This window comes from Aegilops tauschii, chromosome 3 (genome assembly GCF_002575655.3).
Source record: "Aegilops tauschii subsp. strangulata cultivar AL8/78 chromosome 3, Aet v6.0, whole genome shotgun sequence".
NCBI lineage: Eukaryota > Viridiplantae > Streptophyta > Magnoliopsida > Poales > Poaceae > Aegilops > Aegilops tauschii.
The window spans coordinates 575236995-575254583 of record NC_053037.3 but is presented as its reverse complement, the minus strand read 5'-3'; the positions used below and the strand labels follow the sequence as shown (position 1 = coordinate 575254583).

Here is a 17589-nt window from a genome sequence, read left to right as displayed (position 1 = left end):
AAAAATTGTTCCTGTTTTCAAAATTTGCTCATGGATCCAATTTTATTGGGTTTTTCAAATTTTGTTTTAATGTTTCAAAAATGGTTCCCATTTTCAAAAAATGCTCATGTTATCAAAGAAAGGTATATGTTTACAAAAAAAATGCGTTTTCAAATTTTGTTCAAAGTTCAAAAAATGTCCCTACTTTTCAGAAAGTGTTCAGAGATTAAAAAACTTCTGAAAGAAATGTTTGCGTTTTCAAAAAAAACATTGAGTTTTAAAAAATATTCAAAATTTTGAACAAGGTTTGTGTTTCAAAAAATATTCGGTGTTTTGAAAATTGAGTTTTGAAATTTCAAAAAAAATCTCAGATCTATAGATTTTTAGTGTTCCGCGCTGGTTTTTTCGCCCTAAAACTCGTCATCTCAACTTGTTTGCAATGAGTGCTCCCAAGCAGGAGTTCCTGTGTTCAATACCTCTTGGGGCGCGTAGTTTTTTTTGGGTGGGACTTTTCTGTGTCGGACTAAAAATGGGCCGGCACAGTGGTGGAGCGCCATGTGCGAACGAGCCGCTAGCTGCCGCATTGAGCGGCATATAGGAACTCCCTGAGAAAAGAGCCATTTTCCGGTTTCAGGCCAGGCTCAAGCTTGTAGTTTAGTATCGGGCTTTTCAGCCCGGCTTGAAACCAGGACTGGCCCAACGTATGATCAGGTTTAGTATGCTGCACGACACGAGGAAGGTGATCGATGGAGCGTGAGATCGGTCAACAAACTGTAAATTTTTTCCTTCTAGTTACAGGAAAAGCAGCAAACTACAAACAATTCTACTCCCTATGTTTCTGAATATAAGTTTTTAAAGAGATTTCAATGCGAATTACATACAGATGTATATAGACATATTTTATAGTGTAGATTTACTCATTTTGCTTCGTATGTAGTCCCTTATTAGAATCTCTAAAAAGACTTATATTTAGAAACGGAGGGACTATTCTGTAGCATAAAACTGCAACACTTGAACAGATTACAAAATGCGAAAGATGAACCAATTACACAAGGAAATTTTCAACACTTCTCACATAGTTTCTTTCACCATTCTAGTTACAACAAAAGCAAACTGCAAGCACTTCTATTATGTAGCATAAAACTGTAACAATTGAACAGATTACAAAATACAAAAGCTCAACCAATTACACAAGGAAATTCTGAACAATTGTGTAGCATAACACTGCAAGCATTAAATGACAAGTGCTAGAAATTCTGTAGCACAAAAAGGCAAAGAACTTGCAATGATTACACAAGGAAAAACTGAACTGATTGCAAACTCTTTAGGCCATTTGTCATTCAAACTCTTTAGCACTGTAACGATAGCAAACAACAACCATGATTAACTCACAGTGATGATACCAAAAGAAAAGGAGTAGCGGAGCCGTGATGGAGGCTTGGAGGCATTTCACCAGAAGTAAGAACAACTACCCTCACTCGCCAAAACTAAAGTTAACCATACATGCAGGAAGACGCCAGAAAACAAGAAACATGTCACAAGAACATCAGATTCTATGACAAGAAGTACGGAAATCACCTTAGCTTTCCTGTATCCGCTTCCATCCCTGAAAGAAACCTGGCATATGGCGACCTACCTGGCGGGAACGCTGGGAAGGGTGCTAGTCGCGGCTCGAGCACCGGTCGCTGACTCGCTGGCAGGGCCCTCACGCTCTCCCTGCACCAGCGGAGGAGTTGGCGATGAATAGGCCGGGTGGCGGCGTAGCACCCGTATCAGCGGTGGACAAGTAGACAACCATTCTCCTCCTGTAGAGTCCCCCTTTAATCTTTTTTCCCTGGTGTTCTAGCTCTTCGCGTCATAGCAAAATAGAGGTTTGTAGACACCAAACTGTAAGAAGTTGAGTGCAGCATATGAAACTGTTTTCATGGAAATTTCATTCCACAAAGCCATATATCCTTGTTTGCATGACACGTTAACCTTTTGCTTTGACGATTTTTTTTCATTCCACAAAAGGAGCTACCACTCCGCAAGAAAACCAGGTTTGGGATCCGATGACATGGTATGATGGTATGCGCATAATAATTTACAACAAGGATATATGGCTTTTTTGTGTAATAGTCTGACTGGGATAAAAGAAGTATCACGGTAGGAGAAGAACAGTGTTATTAAGGATATATAGGTTTGGAAGTACTTTGCACTATGTACTTACAAGATCTATAGTTTCTCTGCACAGGGAAAACGAAATAGGTACAAAGCTGTGTCCATGGGCCAGGTTGCGTACCTTCAATCTTATTAGTGAAATCAACAGAGGTTCTTAAGCTCTAACTTACATGACTGCAGTACACCAAAGCCCGCACATTTGCATTGCTAAGCTTGATATTTGTCAACCAATTTGGGAACAAGTACATGCAAAGAGCAAAAATAGCAGATAGAATTACACATAATTTTTGGATATTGACAGATCATGCTAACTGGGTTCAAATTAATCAGATGAACTAATAAAATCAGTAAAATAGCATACATTAGTTAAACAGAACACTTCCAAAAAAAATTGTTTTATCATCCATTTCAATCACCTCCTCAAAGAAACATAGCTTCTGCTACAGAAGTCATATCCCCTGAAGATATTATATAGATCACACAAACTGGAATCATTCCTCTCTTGATCATGTCCTCCATTCAGAGCTGGGAAGACAGGTGACCAGATCATCATTAAGGGAGAGATAAGTATGTGGCCAAACATCAAATGACGAAAACCATATTCATCGAGATCCTGCTCATACACCTTCTCAGCCATCCTCCTCCTCAGATGAACATAAAGGAGAGCACCACTTGGTGCAAGATGCCAGAATACAAACTCGGCACTGTCCAAGACTCCAACAACATCTTGTACAGGTCACTCCAGGTCGTTGAAAAGCGTCTTCACAATGTGGCACATGCAGCAGTTCTGTGACCTGAAGATCACGACCGTGCGCCAGCGCCAGCTTTGTCACCCTGTCCGCCATTTTCAAAACGCTTCACTATCTTTTTAGACCTCGCTCTGATCGATCTTATCTCACTGAAATATAGCTAGGTTTTTGTTTTTTGGAGCTTTCTGATGGTGATAACCCAACAATGCTTACTAATAGATGACCGGGGTAGTGCAGGCTTGATTGAGGTGTAAGCGAATCGCTTTGAGCTGTGGCAAACACTTTCCAAAATCTTTGCTTTTGGTAGGGGCCAAAATCATACACTTAACTTCGGCAAGGATTGTGCTAGTCTTTGGTATTTTTAGTGATGGTCTGAGCAAGTGAATGTGAAGAAGAATTCAGATTCGAGATAGTCTGAACTTTACGTACTAGAATCATATATACAGGCTTCAGCCGATGAATCATCAGGTTCCTGATAAGCTAGGTTTGGATCCACTATTATTGCAAGTTTTGGTCATTTGCGTGTGACAAGGAATACCAATGGTTTACAGTTGTGGACATCATGCATCACAATTTTAGTAGTGAGCTAGTAATCTATGTGAACATCAAATTACATTTTAGTCTAAAAAAGTTGATATCACGACTAACATTCAACATGTGTACTTTTTCTTATCATATGAGGTATCCATGTCCAGGAAACAAATGAAGCTTCCCTACAACAAGTTGTACTTCTAATTTTTTTTTCTCTTCCAGTCATCTCCCAAGATTTTTCTGCACTACTAGAAAGTCTTCATGTAGCCAATATCTTATACACAAAGGGTCTGTCTAGGACACATCTTATGTCACATCTAAGCTATTGTCCACTCTGTTTGTGGTCTATTTTTTTCTCTTTTTTTTGTTTCTTGTTGCTGCATTATATATTTGTGGGAGCTTAGATGTGACATCTTTAAAAAACATCTAGATGTGAAATAGACAAACTGATACACAAAACGGTATAGCTTAGAAGATTCAGTGCTAGATATCTTGCAATACACTTTCGCAAACATGAGAATTTTACCCTTATTGACATGGACAGAGATTCATAGTATACATGAAACATGATAGCAACATCTAGTGTTCTGGGAAAAGAAATAACGAAGAGTAGACGCCTTCCTATATTACACAAGTCGTCATACTCGTGAAGATAATACAGAGACCAAACACACGGGCCGGGGTCATTCCCCTTGATCGTGTACAAATACTCGTGAAGATAATAGACCAAATAGGTGCTAAAAGACACTCTTTATGGCTATGCATTTGTTTTATATATGACTTTATTTGCCGGTACTTCATTGTAATTGATGATATATGGGATTCCTTGGCATGGGACGTTATTCAATATGCTTTTATAGATGACAATTTGTGGCAGTAGTGTGGTGATAACCAGGATTCACATTGTTGTAGATGACTGTTGCATTCATAGCAGAGGATGTGTTCATGAGATGAAACCACTAAATGACAAGACTCACGAAAACTATTTGCTAGTAAAATATTTGGTTCCCAAGAAGCAGGGCCGGATTCTATAGAGATGCTCCTGCTCGGCTGCTTGCGGTTGACGTCGGTCCTTGCCGGAGGTGTGGTGATGTACAGTGTCCTTTCCCCGGCTACCTGCCGATTATATGGAAGTTCCACACATGGAAGTTCGATGGCGGCGCTTATATGCCAATTACTCAAACATAATTAATCTCTCCACATCACAGTTACCCAGTTGGCAATCTTCGCGCTTCACAGTTACCCAGCTACTCAATCAATTTCATGATGAATGTCTCCATTCTCGCAAACGCGATCATGCCCGTGAATACCAGCCCCAATATCTTCAGCCATATACGCCAGTTGGGGGCCACCGGAGCCGGAGCCACGTCAGCCTTGGCCTTGTCCTGGTGGATGCACCAGCACCAGACGGTGCCCGCAAGGACGGTGAGGATAAATTTTAAAAATGATTTATAGAACATAAAATCAACAGTGATAGGGGGCATACGCCCCCCTCCTCGGCGCACTTTGGCATTTTGTATTTATTCAATAGTTATTTATAGTTACATATCTGTATTGCGAGTCAGATTGACTTACACATATTCCATGCTTCCATCAAATATTGTGACTTGGTGTCGTCCCCAGCGGGCGACCCGGGGGCGACTAGGGTTTCCCCCCGCCGCCGCCACCCCCCCCCCCCCCAACATCCCCTCCCCTCGCCGCCACCTGAGGGACGCCTGGCAAGCCCCGGCGGCTGCTGATGAAGGTGGCGGCGAGGCCTCTCGTCGCTTCGTTCCCGCGCGAAGGACCCCGGACACCGGGGCGGCGGCCCCGGACGGCGAGGCGGCGCAGCCTCTGCGTCAGGCGGCGTGCGCGGGATGTGATGGCCGGAGTCGTCGGCTGCTCGGGCTGCGCGGATCCGGCAGGTGGTGGTCGTGGCGGTCCCACCGCTCCAGATCTGAAGGTCGAGCTCCTCCTCCTCCTCTGCTCACTCCTCCCCTCCGGCTGTGTCAGATCTGCAGCTTTTGCTGCCAGTTCCGGTGCTGGCGGGGTGCCGGTGGCATATCTCGAGTCCGGGGGAAACCCTTGGTCGGATCTCCGACCACGGCGGTGAGGGTGCGTGCGCGCATCGCCTTTCTTCCTTTGAGGCACCGCGGAGGTCTCCCGTATCCATCCCCGTCCCAGATCCCGGGTGAAAGCCCAAAACTCGTCTCGGGTTGGGCGGTGGCGGCGTCCTGCACGTCGTTCCCTCCTTGGAGGCGCCGCCTTGGGTTTGTCTGGTTCTACGGGTGAGTGGTGCCGAGATAGGAGAGTGCTCGTCGGCTGCGAGTCCAAGTAGAGGCTTCCCAAGCTTCGACCTTGGGTCCTTGCAGCTTGTTTCTTCGCCAATCCTCCCAGTGGTTTTCCTTCTGCTCTCGGTGACCCCGGGCAGGTGCCAGTGCAGCTAGTGGTGTGCCTTCGACGTGGTGAGGACGGTGTGATATGCCTGCTCTGGGTTCCGACCGGCACCTGCTCCTGCTCTCGAGTGAGCGCCCAACGACCCGACGGTGCGGCGCCTTCGAGCCTAGGTGAGAGGATTGGGGTCCTCTTCGGCGTTGGAAGACAGGTTTCGTGATCCCAACCACACGAACCGGCTGTGCGCAGTTCTTGCTGGCCTTTGGCTGATCCTTGACGCTACTCTGCTCCCTGCCTCTTGGTGCCGATGTGCTAGGGGCTTCGACATTACTTGCAGAGCTCTCGGGTGTATATCTATGTGTGCAGTAGTGTGCGTTGCGTTGTAAACTGCTCTGTCAGCTCCCTTGTATCTTTCGGTCACTCTTGCTTGGTGGCCTTGTGTAATCCTGGCCGGTTGATAGCTTTGTTAATTTAAAGTCGGGCTCCCCCTTGAGCCTTCGTTCTAAAAAAAAAATATTGTGACTTTGCCTCGGTTCCAGGATCTCAGTTGTTCACGTGGTGCTAAAGTAGTGTTGTCTGACGAGATTGGAAGGTTGAAATCTCTGCGCACCCTGTTTACAAGATAGAATAGTTCATCCTAGTACAGATTGATACTAACCCCACCTCTCCGTCTTCGGGAGGTCGATCTGTCTTTCTATGAATACCAAAGAGTCTCTTGGTGGATTGCTCACCTCCGCGAGCTTGAGAGTTTATATATCAGCGTGAGGGAGATGGCTGATGGTCTCAGTATTGCTGAGGTTTCTTATTCCTCAAGAAGCACAGTTAGAATAGAGTGTTGTTCTATCTGGAGGCTTCTTATTCCTTCATACTATTTGTTCTGTATTGTCAGCTTGGTACTCTCTAATCCCTAGTCAATAACCCAGTAACAACATGCGTGTAGCCTGAGTGGTGATGGCAACTACATTTGTAAATAATCACTCCATCACCGCGAATGTCTTGGCCACTGGGGCTTCTATGAGGAAGTTGCATCACTTCCAGCCTTCTGCACCAAGAATACGACAAACATGACGTGAAAAGCATGGGGGCAAAAGCAACAAAATTCATGGGCAACACAATTTTCTTGATCAATGAGAGAGTAAGCAAAGATAAAAATGACTGGACAATGTCGACGACTGATAAATCACGATTTTAAGCAATATCTCTAAAATCTCTAAGCTCCCAGGAAAAGGAGTTTCATGGTGCCTCGTCTGTTTTTTTTTCGTGCTGCCTCGTATGTTTATGGCGCGAATGGGATCGCGCTGTCATTGGGTGACTGAAGTGGGCTACACAGGCTGGGCTACCTCTCTGGCAGACGTGTCGCTCTAAGAGTTGGGGAGCTAGACATGCAAAGGAGTGCTCCCATTCCCCGCGTGGGAGACCTCCTCCCAGTGCTTATAGCGACACTTATGCTCCCTGGCGCTCACGCACCCGGCTATGTTGGCTGGCCCAACAAGGAGCCGAAGAGCTAGATCACAACGTAGGTTTGTTTTCTGATTGCTCGGTTCACTATTGGCCGAACCACCGTTGACCGGTCAACCATTGACCATTGACTTTTAAAAATGAAAATTTTAGAGAAAACATGAATTCAAAAACAAATGCTCACGGACTTAAAAAATTTCTTGAAATCAAAAGGTTCACAAGTTCAAAAAAGTTCACGGGGTTTGAAAAAAGAGTTCGTGAGTTCAAAAAAACTTTGTGGGGTTTGAAAATAAAGTTCATAGATTTGAAAAAAGTTCACAAATTTAAAAATCCCATGCATTTAAAAAATTGGATTTGAAAAAATTGTATGTGCATTCAAAGATTTTCAAGGATTTGAAGAAAGTTAATGCATCTGAAAACTTCATGGATTCAAAAAATGTGTGTGCGTTTGAAAAAGTTGACGGATTTGAAAAACAGAGTTCACAAATACGAAAAAAAAATATGAATTTGAAAAAACTTCATGAATTTATAAAAAAGTTTACGAATTTGAAAATAGTTACTAATTTGAAAAAAGGGAAAAAACTTGATAAAAACGAAAAAACAAAACAAAACAAAAACCAGATAGAACAAACAGCGGAAAAAACTGGACAAGAAGCTCCGAAGCTTCCCAAACCGGAATGAAGTTGTCGATTGAAAAACACTTAACTGGTCGGGCCAAGTGATTATAACACAAAGGCTAGGGTGTGTGCCAGTCGGCGAAAACACATGTAACTGGCGCTGTAGGCGCCAGATAGGGTTGGCGCTTGCGTGGTGCAGTGCAGACCAACAATCGCGTAGCATTTCCTATTCGTCACCTTAAGCACCGGTTACAGGGCATTTCGCAACTTGGTGCACACCCCCGTCCCCTCGGCTCTGGGTCAGCCCATTTACTCTTCTTTTGTTTGTTTTAACATAGGAAAAAATGAAAAAAAAAAAACAGGAAAAAAAAGAAAAAAAATCGGAAGAGGAGCCTTGCTAATTGGGCCAATCGTAACTAGCATGGTGGGAAGGGCGTGTGATTAATCACTATTCCCCACAAAACCCTATTTGTGGCGCAATGCGGCAAATCGTCGACGACTCGCACACCCTACGCTCGTAAATCGGCCGCCCCAAGTAGAGCTTTTGTACGTGCGAGGCAGTTCGGTTTCGGGAACTTTTTGGAAGGTTCTTGGCCAGTTTTTTGAACCTTCTAGAGGGTTCATGAACATTTTTCTCTATTTTCTTGTTTCTCTTTCTTTTCATACATTACATGTATGTAAACATTGTACCAAATTCGATACATGTGCATATTCTTTTGTGGGTTTTAGAATCGGATTTGCTCATTCTCATCTAGTCCCTCCGTCCAGAAATACTTGTCGCAGAAATGGATATAAATGGATGCATCTAAAACTAAAATACGTCTATATACATCCATTCCTCCAACAAATATTTCCGGACGAAAGGAGTAGATGAGAATTAACAAAGTCTCATCTAACTACTATACTATTTGATTATCGAAGCAAAAAAAAAAGAATCCCCACAAATCTCCGCGTCTAATCTAATAGTGTACGAGTGAGATGAGAACGAGACACGAATGTGCATGTGTCGACTCAGAAATGGGAGGATACCCTATAGGGTAGATGACATATGGGTCTGGCCTATACAAGTTTGTCTCTCCATGCAGCTAATGAGAAATACTTGGACTTGCTTGTGTATATTAGTCACTCCAAGATTAAGGTGTTTCGCTACTTAAAGATCGGATTTGGAAACATATCCACGGCTACGTTTGGCGTGAAAAATTGTTGTCCAAGGCAAGGTTCGCAAGGCAGATGCCCAGGCAATTCGAACACACATGATGTCATGCATAGCCTCACAAAAACTTTTTGATCAAATGAGCCCAATGATATGTTGCTATTGGTGGAGCAACAAGAGAAGGATAAATTGCACTAGCTTTCTTGGGATATATTGAAACCGCCTAATAAGTGTGAAGGTGGACTAAGCTTCCGGGACTTATATGGAAAGTGCTATTCTGAGCTCGTGCTCAGATGTGCCCTTTATCTCAGCCGTTGTCTAGCGTCAAGATTCACACCACCGCTAGTATTTTACTCTGTATTTGGAGCAGTATGCGCGGCTTTTTCACAGCATGTGGCTCACCCAACTACCGCATTCAATGTAACAGCCGTCATCCTCGCAGCCACGGCTCAGATGGAGCGTTGCGTCGTAGGCCACAGCTCAGTCATTAGCCAGCAAACGGACGTCGTCCCTCGTCCCACAGCTCCCATTAATTTAGCTACTGCATCCTTCCACTGCCAGATACCTTGCCCAGCTTGTGGCGACAAGGTGGTCACCTTCGTATCCCAAGCTGGCAACGCTTCTACAAGTGCGTCGGAAAGATGTAAGTACTCCATGCTAAGAAAAATCAAATGCATATCCCTTTTATCTCAGGATCAAATCACTCTTCCTGCAGGCTGGCATATGCAAGTTTTTGAGATCGACGGAACACCTACCCGCCTGAGCTTAGTCGCCGCGGCTTGACCCAGCCGTACATGCTGCTTCCCTTCAGCATAGATCCAGGCGAGACCACCAGTTCGTGGACGGCAGTCAGGCTGAGATCCAAGCAGCGCATGCACGCATCCAGCCGCAGATGCAGCAAGCTAGCCCTCCCTGCGCCGCCGCACCGCTGCGCTGCTCCACCGATAGCCAACGCACGGCGGTGCTGTTCGCCGGAACGAACTTTATCCTTGTCCTAGGTCTGCTCTTCTTAATCTTCATGCAGCAGAGCAGCTAGTTTCCTGTGCAGGAGGCTTGTAATAGGGGGGGAAGACTTGTATAGGATCTGTCCTTAGGTGAGATCAATGTGATCAAACTTTTTAAAGATACAAAACATGTTCAAAAATCCTGAAAAAAAATTGGAGACACACATTCATGTGTGATGTACAAGCTTAAAAAGTTCCAGCTCCTAATTCGAACTATACTTATTGGACAAAAGAAGACAAAATCAGATGTGAATAGTATCAAACACTATTCACCCCAATGCTGACACTATTTATAGTCAAACTTGTCTTTTTCGAATCTCTAACTGTAGATCGAGTTTTGAGCTGAAATTTTTTTGTAGTTATAGACATGCCCCGTATGTATGTTGTACATTTTTTTCAGATTTTTTTTGGATTGTCTAAATATGAAATGTTTGGGTTGATCCTACGATCTCACCTAAAGGGCTGATCCTATACTAGTTGGCCTATAGTCATATAGTTTGGTGTACTGGTTAATTTCATAATCCCAGTTTGTAATCTGGAGTCGTCTGTAACCTGGCAATCACTGCCAACTACTAGTGTTCTCTTTTCTGTTATCTCCAATCATCTGACTTGTTAGTCCATTTTGTACGCAATCATGGTTATCTATGAATTATTTTAGTAAGATTATTTTGTTAAATACCCATGCTCCCCACCTATTTGTCAATTTCTATCGGCGGCCACTCTTCTTGGCGCACCCGGAGATGCCCGCCTTCCAGGTTTCCCCTCTCCATCTTATTTTCAATCCGCCTGTCCAAGGTGATTTCCATTCATGGAATTTTTGCAGATGCACTTCTTTTGCAGATCAAAAGCTACTTCCTCCGTCTCATAATGTAAGACGTTTTTGTCAAAAAACGTCCTACATTATGGGACAGAGGGAGTATTTAGCTTCACAGATTGAACGGTCCAGTTTGACATTAAGATTGTTTATAGATTCATAGGTTCACAGATTCATTTTTCTTTAGCAACAAAAAATGCATGCATTCATTCATGGATTATACGATCCAGGGCACGAAAATCATTACAGGTCCATAATGTTTTATTGATTCATAGTATATTACATCCAGTTTTTGCAATGCAGCAACACTGTCCTGCAGGATCCATTTTACCTTACATGCATAGGGCCACATAGATTCAGTCTGAAATTTCAGTTCATAACTATATTTCTAGTTTCAGTCTCTAGGAATAGAAAGTTTCAGAACTTTCAAATCCACACTGTCTACACATGCATTGTGTATTGGATTCAGTTGTGGAATGCACCGGAATTTTATATAGGATCCATTTGATAACTGTATATCAGAGAAAAGTCAATATGTTTTTTGAATTCTCTGAAAGTCTGAATCCCAAGTTTTTATTTTTTAGTCCACAATACCAGGCTTATTTTTTTCCACCAATGCTGCAGGGTAAAATGTCAGTTGAAGGCAGCTGTGAGGGAGAGATGGGCGACGAGAACCTGCAGGCAGCTAGCCAAGATTCAGGACAGAGCGGTGACCTAGCCGTGCCCCCAGCACCAACCTCTCGTATATCTGTCAAGCACGCCGTCGATGTCATCTAGACATTCAATGAGTTCAAGCAATTTCTTGTTACGAGCATTGGGTTTGGGGTATGCTTGACCTTCAAATGCTGCAGAAACTAAACCTGAAATTCAGTGCATGGACAATGAGTAAGGTAAGCACCACCCGCCGCACCATTGTCCTGGCAGAGAACAAGATACTGAATTTTTCAGAAAGCATGGATATGCCACTATTGATTTCTGGGGAACACTGGCTAATACTGAGACGATTAAGCAGTTCAACTGGTGTGAGTATGTGATTCAATGCCTGCTCGCTGGTGTTAGGAGGCTAAAGAATAATATCCGGTCAGGCAACCCCGCCACCAACTTAGTTGGATGCTACTTGTTTCTCCAGGTAATACTGTTTATGGAGGCCCCAAATTCATGACACTAGTTATTTTCATTTTTTTGGGAGCTAACAAACTGTTGCACTCACAGATATTCCTGCTGGACAACCTCGCCCTTGGGATGTCCAACAAGCAACATTCCGAGTTGCTGAGGGTAAAGTTATTTGATCAAGACTCAATGCGGAGGATGACAACCATGGCTACTGATGTTGGAAAGCCGGTCACATCTTACAGTGGCACATCGGTAAGTGCCGGCCATATCTCATGGTAGTGCCGCTTAATTTTCAAATGTTTTTTTGCTGGCCCTCATGCCACTGCACACATCGTGTAGTTATGTCACCACTCCACTGTGTGCTATGCCCGTTCCAAGCACTCCGCCGCGGAGCAGTCATCGTCAAGGAACACAGCAAAATATCCGTTCTAGCAGCTCCGTCCGGTGGTGGTAGCACAGCCAAAACATCTCAGAGGGATCTTCCCAGCCCTTCATCTGCACATCGTGTAGTTACCTTGTATGACATCTGCACCACTTCTCTCTCTTTTCTGCTTCACTGTGGATTGCAAGATATGTCTTGTGTTTCTCGACCTCTTCCACCTGATAAGCTCCACATTGTACAATATATACCCAAACTGTTGGAACATGGCCCTTGTATATATCTTGCTAGCATGCCTCTCCACTGCCAGGTTTGCCCTCATGAGTGGCCTCCCTGCACATTTTATGAAACACCACCACATAAAGTAAACTTTCTATGCAACAAGTATCACAATGTTGTAACTAGAGAACACATTATAAAAAACACTTACAATTCACATTCTTTTTCTTCATAGTTCTCCTCCGATTCCCGGTCGAATTGTAGCCTTGTGTACTTCTGCACAAACATGTGCATTGGGCACCCAGGAGGCACATAATTTTTTAGCATATGGTTCGCGCTCTCACTCCTCTATGTGTTGGTCATCTTTGCACAAAAATACCCTTAAAATAAGGTTTAGCCCATTTCTTCTGAATCTCAAACAGCTTCGTCATGTATGGGTGTGCCCTTAGCTTGTATTTGTCCAGCAACATTTCCCACCCTTTCTCAAATTCATCTTCTTTCAGCATATGGTTTATCACTTTATAAAATTCAGCCCTGAAATCGCTCTTCTTTGTGTACAGAGCACCCAATGACTCTTTTGCTTTATTCAGGACGTGCCATTTGCACCATCTGTGTGTTGTCCCCGGCATAATGTTTTTGATAGCCAACTCCATGGCACTGTTTTGATCTACAAAACAAGTGAACAAAATGTATACAATCACCACTCTGTACGATGACAAGATATACATCAGCTAACAACTGTAGGACAATTGATCAGTTTCCAAACATAAATAATACCTTTAAGTATGGTCATGGGTGGAGAACCACCTATCATTCTTAGGAATTCTGAAAAAAAAACACTCGAAACTCTCTTGGGTCTCATCGCGAACAAGAACACCAGCCAATCATGCTCTGAAAGTGATTGTTAACCCCAACAAAAAGGCCGAAAGGCATGTCATATAGGTTGGTCCTGCATGTCGTGTCGAATGTTATGACAGCCCCAACGAAGGGGTACTGCAGCCTGTTGCTCCCACTTTCTCAGATTTCTTGATCCTCCCTTAACTGTCAGCCTGAACCCTGTATGTGAAGTGTGGATCTTCAGCTCTAATCTACGCAAACACATCCATCGTTTCTTCACATCATCATCTGCATGGTCCCTTTTTATCTTCCCACATAGATTACACAAAGACCTCTTTGTGAATGGAACATTTTCCATCGATCCAAATAAACTTCCTATGATACTGTACACCTTAGCGAGGTTCACATTGTTCTGCCTAAACTGCTTCACAAGATCCCTGGTGTAAACATCTATGTGCTTGTGTGATGGCCAGTGGATTGTCTCACCAAAGTTAGGTGAAAGCGAGTGGTTGTGAGTCTCTCTATGCTCCGCAATGTACCAACCATTGTCTTCTGCTCGTAGAAGCATTATGAGAGCAGGACATTTGCAGCAGCAAGACCTTGTGTTATCGACATCAGCTTTCCCCTGCAAAATGTTTACCAATTTTAGTCACTTAGTAACTTAGTAATTCTTCATAACCCGATCAACCAAAGAATTGTTGAAACATTAACAGTAGCAAAATTTCATACTCACCGAGCAACCGCAAACTATTTCCCATCGACCCAAAGAAACCTCCTATGATACTGTACTCCTGACAGCCTTCTCAAATGCACTAACGCGGTTCGGGCAAGGTGCTCTGCTAGGGGCTGCAGTTCCAATGCGTAGCCTTTTTTTAATTGACTTGTTTGCACTCATCATTTTACCCTACAGGAACTAACCATGTTGTTCTGTGGTGTCCTAATCCAGCAAGCAACATTTTTACTGCCAGCAAGTTCATGTAATCCTGTACATTTATTTTTCCAAGTCCCGATACATTTTTTCAGCTTAAGCAAGCATAATTCACACTAACTAGATGCATGCAATTCACTGGTTTCGCAAGAATCTTTTTTGCCTGCAGCAAGTGAATATAAATTATGTATTTGTTATAATCCACGGAATCATTTCTAAAGTCTCGGTACTTAACTGATGGTAACCACACAAATCATTGGATACATACGCATACATGTGTTTTGTCAGGGCCACAAATGCACACACTAATTCAGCCAATTCAGCTCATCTATGCCAGAACATTACTGCCCCAATTTATCAGCATTACCAGCTCAAAAAACACCAACCTTTTGTTCCATCCAGGAGCCCGGGGGTTCATCTTCCCAGTTGACAGCTCCGAAGCCGCGGGAAAGCTCTCCCTCTTTCTGCCGCCGCTGAGCCGCCGGCGCCAGCTCCTCAACAACCTGCTCCGTCGCCATGAAATCCACCATCACACTTGTTCGGCCGCCAGGGAATCCCCAACAGCCACTGTCTGCTCCACTTCACCCGCTCCTACCAATTGCTGCTCCGGCACCTTTACATCCCCAATCGCCCCTGCCCGCCCCACCGCACCATGCTCTGCCGCAGGAGCCAGCACCATACTCTCGCCGACCTCCTCCAGGAAAGTAGATCTGATGGATGACGAACGAAATCCGTTCCAAACTATTAATCCACGAACCTAATCCAAGAAGTCAACCACGAGAAAAGGAAAGATTTTACGAACCCACGTATCAGCTGCATCGCTTGCCGCCGCCGCCGCGGCGTCCTGTCTCGACGACTCACTACCCAAGCACCCGAAATTTGGAGAAGGCACTAGAATAGTACTACATCCATCTAACCCCATGACCCCACTGACATGAAAAAGCAACGCCCTGGGCCACGGATCAGACGTGAACGACTATTCTGGGCCACGGCTCGCATCGTCTCACCCCAACGGCCGTCCACTCTCCGGTTAATTTATGGCCCACCATCCACCTGCAGTGCGTGCGTATTACTGAACAGTGCACCTTTTCCAGCAGCCCACGCCCTCCCGTATAAAGAAATGGCACAGATCTTCACACAGAAATCAACGCCCACGATAAAGAGCTCATTTGAGCTCGCGCTCAATAACTCCACGTCCGACTTATATGCCTTTAATTTGGCTATACTGGCCAAACAGAGAGGCGATTGGTCAAATCCCCAAATTCGTACAAGTTTTAATGCCAAATACTTTCCTCGTGGCTTTGTTCTGACAGCTCAAGGTGTTGATGACATGCTGGCTTGTTGATGGAACAATGGCTAATATCTGGACCGATCCATGGATTCATAAGAGTATTACACGATGACCACGTACAATAAGAGGACAAAATATGCTACATAGAGTAAGTAAGTTGATTGACCCGGCCACAGAGGAATAGGGATATTGAATTTGGTTTGATTGGTTTGGGTCGTCTGGACCAAGCGTAAGCGAGTTAATGTGGGAGAAACTCTAAAATCTTGAGGACAGGTTGCAACTCAAATCCAACGATATATATCGGAGTTTATTGAATTTTGTTTGCTAACGCAAATTTGCCTCCGGTCTAAGCTACAACAAACTAGAAACGGCCACAACATGATTTCTAATGATTAACTTTGATTCTTTGATGGAGCCTTTTCGCAATTGTAGTGGAGAGGATGGGGTTTTGTGATCAGGGACTTTCATGATGTGCCTGCTGCATCGATCTGGTGCATGGAAGCTAACATGAGTTTCTGATGCCCTGCAAGCTGAAACTTAAGCCCCCCTAATAAAAACTGAAGCTTAAGCCTATCTACAAGCCCTCACATATGTGACACAAGCTGGTAAGACTAAAGTTGAACTTGAAACAGACGCAACAAACTTGAAGAATGCACTGCTATCAAATGTGCGAGGGCTTAAATTTTGGTTATGTCAAGGTGCTTTATGTATAGCTAGCCCCCTTCCTATAATTCAGTAGCTAGCACAAAAGTTGGCTAGTTTAGGAGCTTCCTTATTTTAGATCCAGAAGTCCTAATTTGGCCGGAGTCTGTTGCAAATAATGTCACGCTACGTGTCGGCCGACTGATCTTTGACAAAGATTTGTTGGGTCACAAGTCGTTGGATCTATTCCATGTAGTTGCCGGATCATCACAACACGAACCATGTTGCGATCACCCATTGTAGCATGGACCATGTTTGCGGTCATCTCCAGCTTGTCTGCTTGCATGACGTTGTAAATGTGTGGGCCTTTGGTCATCCATTGCAACATGCACAGAGCATGTTGCGGTCACCTTCAGCTTGCATGATGTTGCAAAACATGTTGGCCTTTGGTTGACGGCCCCTGCACGGGACGGTCTGCCCTCGACGTCGTTGGCGGAGGTGGCCAGGATGGTGCAGGCAGTGTGCACGGATGTGTACATGGCTGAGTTGACGTTGACGATCACTGGGTTCGCCTTCACCATTGCCGTGAGGGCAACTTTGGGCGCACACTTCGCCTAAAGCTGGTCCTCCACCTGTAGGTCCACCTTTCGGAGCTGAAGGTTGTTGTGCTGCTCCACCAATAGTTGCCTGATGGCAGACACCGGCGAACCCTCCACCGTTGCAGGCGCCTGTCCATGTCATCCGCCTCAGCTAGCACCCAATCGCAGTACTGCATGGCCTATAGCATTCCGAACTCGGACATTAGCAGGCCCTTCACCAGCGGCGCGAATGCATATGCTGGACCTTCATGGTGACGCCCTCATACATCTCCTCTTTCGAGCGGTCTGGAGAGCTCTAAGGTTGGCCCACATCAAAGTGGGGCTGGCGCTGACCTCTACATCGTTGAACTCCGTAGCGTTTTGGGGGCGCGCGCGGCATGAGGCTCTTGTATCACATGTCGAAGGAGTAAGCCATGGTGATAGCTAGCTGATAATGGACGAGAATGCGAAGGTGGTTTGAGGGCGATTTGGACGGTGGGTGAAGGGCTTGGAGGGGGTACGGTTTTGGGGCCTTAGCCGACCGACTTAAATAGTTGAGGCAAGTGGAGCAACAGGATGAATGCGGAGCCCCAGAGCCGGCTACTCGGGGCGGATGGCCTAAACCAGTGTGAATGCGGACAGCCAGCCAGCCACGATCGTTCTAGATGCGCAAAGTGTTATCTAGAGAACACGCGGAGGGAGGGTTTTTGGGTGCACCCATGGTGTTGAAGCCCGACGCGGGGGACGTCCTGACCCCCTAAACC

General features: G+C 44.8%; 2 long non-coding RNA genes across 2 annotated transcripts; both read right to left on the bottom strand.

The window, feature by feature from the left end:
* Window positions 1–10978: 10978 nt before the first annotated feature.
* LOC109764570 (uncharacterized) lies at window positions 10979–14007 on the bottom strand. The gene is made up of 3 exons (XR_002233207.4): window positions 13327–14007; window positions 12761–13216; window positions 10979–12663 (listed from the first exon to the last, which is right to left on the bottom strand). It is a non-coding gene; the product is annotated as an uncharacterized lncRNA (long non-coding RNA).
* A 703-nt stretch (window positions 14008–14710) lies between these two features.
* On the bottom strand, window positions 14711–15273 carry LOC141021062 (uncharacterized). The gene is made up of 2 exons (XR_012181071.1): window positions 15117–15273; window positions 14711–15024 (listed from the first exon to the last, which is right to left on the bottom strand). It is a non-coding gene; the product is annotated as an uncharacterized lncRNA (long non-coding RNA).
* Between the last annotated feature and the right edge of the window lie 2316 nt (window positions 15274–17589).